This window comes from Brachycentrus maculatus, unplaced genomic scaffold (genome assembly GCF_059751285.1).
Source record: "Brachycentrus maculatus isolate JH-2025_06_01 unplaced genomic scaffold, ASM5975128v1 h1tg000126l, whole genome shotgun sequence".
In the NCBI taxonomy this organism is placed as follows: domain Eukaryota; kingdom Metazoa; phylum Arthropoda; class Insecta; order Trichoptera; family Brachycentridae; genus Brachycentrus; species Brachycentrus maculatus.
Window position 1 is genome coordinate 517051 of NW_028280879.1, and position 5177 is coordinate 522227.

General features: G+C 32.5%; 1 long non-coding RNA gene across 3 annotated transcripts; it reads left to right on the plus strand.

Annotated features, from left to right (window-relative positions):
- Window positions 1–412: 412 nt before the first annotated feature.
- LOC148309366 (uncharacterized) lies at window positions 413–4687 on the plus strand. Of its 3 annotated transcripts, none has more exons than XR_015837545.1 (3): window positions 413–818; window positions 1491–3617; window positions 3809–4687. It is a non-coding gene; the product is annotated as an uncharacterized LOC148309366 (long non-coding RNA). The 3 variants fall into 3 exon arrangements; XR_015837544.1 differs by lacking the exon at window positions 1491–3617 and having other exon boundaries at window positions 422–489; window positions 576–818; XR_015837543.1 differs by lacking the exon at window positions 1491–3617.
- The last annotated feature ends 490 nt before the right edge of the window (window positions 4688–5177 follow it).

The window sequence follows — 5177 nt, forward strand, 5'->3', positions numbered from 1 at the left end:
TCTTGAAAGGAGTGAGCGATTTGTATAATATCTAACCTAAAATCGCAGCAGATTTTTTTGAAAACTTTTTTGCTGTTTGAATCGTAAAAGACAAATCGTAACTGGATATTACAAATTGTTGAAAACGCGGATAAGAATTATATTTGTAAACTAACAAAAATCTTAATAACTAGTATTGCTTGTAATAATTTTTTTTATCGATTTTATGCATCGACCGCAAAAACATTTATGGAATTTTTACTCTAGGAAAAAAGCGTTTCTTCAGCTTCAATCAATCGATTACAAATGAAAATATCGATCTAATTAATAACAATTATCATGCATGGTTGGTTGGTTCCAAAATAAATTTTCGCACAGGCAAGTAACTATTCTGTGGATCTCCTCCCGGGAATACATAACTCAAAGGAGTGAACATTCAGAGACATTTAGTAACAAGATTATTTTACCGCCTTTCTTGGGTCTCTATAAATCGGGGATACCATTTTAAATGTATCGAATATTTATAGCGTATTTTTACGATTCTTGTGACGTTGCTATAAATATATTAAAATAATGTTCTCATTTATAATTTTCAGTTTAAAAAAAACGATGGGCCGATTTTACAACTTCCCGCGCTGTCATTGTAACATCATTCATCGTTCCTTACGAAGCGCGATTATCAAAAAAAAACCTTTACATAACTCCTTGAATTATGATTGATGTTGGTTTTACTCGAGAAAAATCAGATAATTTGCAAGGAGTTGATGGAATCTGAGAGCATTTTCACAAAATAACCCCAAAATTTTGAGTTCGGAATTTGGCAGAGTTGAACCATAAAGGTAAGATATTTTACAATAAGAGCATTTAGCGTTTTCATCAGTTAACTGCATATTTAAACCAAACGTAATGTGACAAAACACTGAGAAAAATTTCTTTTCGTATTTGAGCAATAAGTAGGGATGTCTATTGGTTATAATGTGGCTTGCCAGATTCCCGAAATGCTCAACCAGGACACCGGAATGCCCCCACCGTACACTACAGTGAAATAAATGACTTAGTAATTATCTGAAATAATCCTTCACAGTTAATTGTTTAAACATTTTTTTGTCTTCTATAATCAAATTGAATTTTTACTGGAACGTGAAGTAAACCGGCCAGGACATTGGGATTTTGTCTGAAAATCGTGACTGTCCCGTCAAACCGATACGTCTGGCAAGCATAGTTATAATTTATTACCAAATACCATCTAGCGTATGTATCAATTATGCTAGCAGTGTGGGATACATGTGAAATTATTACTTTAACATACCACACAATCTAATTTTCAACTATTGGTGAAAAATGTTTTGTTCACTTCTATTACAGGTGAGTTTTGGTATTTATTTTACAAATCATTATTTATCACTGAGTTTTGAATTTATAAAACGTCCAAAATTGTGTCTAAAATGACACATTTAACATTACACCCAATTTTTTATTGTTTGTTGGTATTTTGGTTTTCTAAATTGCAGATCAGCTGTAGAGAAGTGTGGAGATAATTCCATGGATCACGTGCAAGCGAAGTAGACTGGTGATATTTATATTTTGAAAACTCGAGTCACCGCGGGGCATAAAATTAGGAAGAGGGCTCACACAACAGTTTGCATTAGTAATGAAGCGCAGGAAAATATAGATTTCCGCAAATGTGAAGGTTGCCCAGCATCCCGAGGCCAGTTACATTGAAGAACATTAATATATTCTCTTGATGTTTACTTAACAATCTTAATTTTGAAAGCAGGCATTAAACTCATTTCCTCCAACGGTCACAAGCATTGGGTGCAGACCACATTACTGTGTTGTTTTGCAAACAAGAAGAATTGTTTATTGATTTGCCATTTAATTTGTACAACCCCATTCAAATTAATGTATTGATTGTTGAATCAAACACAGATTTTTTGAGTCTACTAAGTTGTATTTTATTGTTAGAAAACACATAAAAATTAATATTGTGACAATTGTTTCGCCTAGTTATGGCATTTTCAAATGAATGTGAGGATTGAATGGAAACAATTGTCACAATATTAATTTCTATGTGTTTTTGAACAGTAAAATACAACTTAGTAGACTAAAAATCTGTGTTTGATTTAACAATTCATTCCTAAATTAAAAAATGATTGTATTATTTTTTTAAATATATTAATATTTACGTAAGTATTTATTATGATTGATTGTTGAACCATTCTGCTCTCTATGTGGAGCATATGGAGTCCACAAACTGTCTCCAGGCTTTTCTGTTGGTCGCCAGCTCCCTTGCATCCTCCCAAGTCAGGTCCGCGTCCCGATGTTCAGACGAGAACTGTCGACGAATTGTCAGCATTAGTCGTCCTGGGCAGCGAGAACCTGATGCCTTGAATTAATTATCTTTAAGAAGTCATTGTCATCAAACTTTACATAATCTTAGGGAATTCCTACTGTGGCATTCCGCAGACAACAAACTGGTTGGCTGCATGAATATATTGTTTTGGTTTGGTTAAAATGTTTTTATTTATTGATTCGACACTCTCTTTGTAGTAATATCTATTCATTTTCAATTTAAGTTTTACTTGGTAAACACCACTATTTTTAAAAATCTATTTAGACAAGGCGCTCACTCCTTTCAAGAACGTCATAAATCAAAAATCGACAATTTTCAGTTGTGCATGTTTTCGGAATGCCCAGAAAATGTATTATATCCCAGCAAAAGCGGCATATTTTTAACTTAACATTTACCCGCTACAGGGCAGAAAGTGTTATTTTTGCATTTTGAAGAAAAAGTATTGTTTAATTATTTTTTTTAAATATACTAAATATTTTTCAAATGGAGAAAAAACCTTCAGGTTTTACCTAAAAAGATCTGTTGCACAGTAAAAAGTTCAATAAGTGGCTTGATATTTATTTTTAATACAATGTATTATATTATTAAACTTAAAAAACGTTCTCCTGAAAAATCAAGTTTTTTTAATTATGACATTCTTGAAAGGAGTGAGCGAAGTGTTTTGAAGCATTCCGTGTCATTTTCAAATACCGTATGTGAAGGTAAGTTTAAATTTTAATGTTTTCATTGGAACATTGAAGAATGAAGAGAGGGTAGAAGGTGTTTCTTGTTTTTTTTTTAAAATATAAGACAAAAGGCGTACGCTTGAATCATTGTCATATTTTTAACTGTGGGTTTATTATTATTTATATTTTTCAGGATTTTGATGTTATTATAACAAGGCTTAGCGTCACATTCAGTGTTTGAAAATGATTCTAAATGCATCAAAACATGTGTCACAATAGATTTTAAGAAATAGTGGTATTTACCAAGTAGAATTTAAATTAAAAATGAAATTGCGTAGCTCTAGTAAATTGCGCTTCTCGTAATTAGGTATTTTGTAAGGTATAAGAAACTATCACTTATCAATTTGTAAAATTAAAAAGTTTGTTATAAACAAGTTGCAGGCTGTAAAAACTAACAAAATTTTATTTTAAATTGGCAAGTTCTCGCTTAAAAATCAATAGGAAGAGTTTAAAATAATAATAAATAAAAAAATTACATTATAAATATTTTCAGACACCCAAATTTCATTTAGTACTCATACCCATAGAGATTAGATGTATGTCCAGCGCTGATGAAATTGGTAAATAAATGTTTTTCATTAACCATTTATCTTTTAATACATTAACCTATTTCATGCAACAACAAAAAATAGTTCAATTAAAATTTTTGGAACATCCATAAGCCAATGTTCTCAGTAAATATTTAACAAAATGTTCCTAATCGTATTTGATATATTTAATTTGTGTCTTAACTATGTCTTCCTTATTTCAGGAGGCTGTATGGGTGCCGAAAACTTATTTACCCCATCTATAAACTGTTACTGGATGGTGGAGATTGGAAGTCACGCTAAATTCATTACAGCAATAGACAAGGAAAAAACATCTGGAGTGGATTTTCCGGAAGATGTCGGAAACACTCGGTAAAAAGTAAAAAAATCAGTGGTGCAAATAGTTAGCTGGTAAAATATATTTTTATGACCTGAAGCATGTAGATAAATTATCCGTATACAATATAGTATGCATTTTTTACGACAATGTTGTATCATGCTGTAAAGACTTCCTTACTTTTACTGTATGAAATCTATGTTGACATCGACATGACAAAACTGTGGAACAACCAGACTGCTCCCTGTGGCATTATCTACGCCATGGTAAGATGACTGCTTACAGGATTACACCTCAGGAGTTACACTTGTATGGCTTGACTCTGGGCAATGTCTGTACATGACGGATTCCTCAGTTCTTTAGAAACGTTTCGCATGGCAGTGAGGATAGCCTGAAACGACTGGTTGTGATTGGTAGCCTGGAGAAGAAGAGAGAAAGAAGAAGATCCCCTATTCGATGGACCGATCGAGTTAAGACAGCAGCCTCAGTGGTTGGAGCGCTACGTGTAGCGCAGTCAAGGGATAACTGGAAAAGAGTAAGGCCAGGATTTCTTCCAGCCCAGTTCCCTAGCAGAAAAATGGGCGAAAGTTTGCGATGGCAATTATTTTGATAAATGTATTCTTTCCCTTTGATAAAATTCGAAAAAAAATGTTAAATTTAGCAACAACAAAAAACATCAGTTTCATATGCATACACCAAGTACCATCAATGATATACTGATTGTTTAAAAAGTTATAAATAAATAAACGAAAAATATACAAAAAAAGTTTTATTTTCTCTTCCTTTATACAGTTATTTATTGACTAACACATCTGGTAAGCAGTAACACAACTACTCTGTCGTTCACAATGTTTATGTACATAGGCATAGTAAAATACATAGAAAAGGTAGATAACAAAGCAAAAATATCAAAGAGATTGTCGAATTTATCTGTAATACGTAGGTTATGAGTAATATCTATGGTAAGAAAAAAGCTCAAAAAGAAAATCACAAGTTATATGAAAAATGTGCACTCTGTAGTCATTCTTGACCAGTGGTTGCTGAAAAGTAAGCGATTTTCATTTCCAATTTTTTATAGGTAAATGTTTATTGATCTATGTTTTCTCATTTATAACTCTACCATCACACCATTTCCTGAAAGAATAGAGAGGATGGAATGCCACACTCCTGTCCTGATACACTCCTAGCTTTCTTCGCATCCATACATCTAATCATACCTGCCCTCCCATTACGTAAGCTTTGATTTTAGGTTCTGA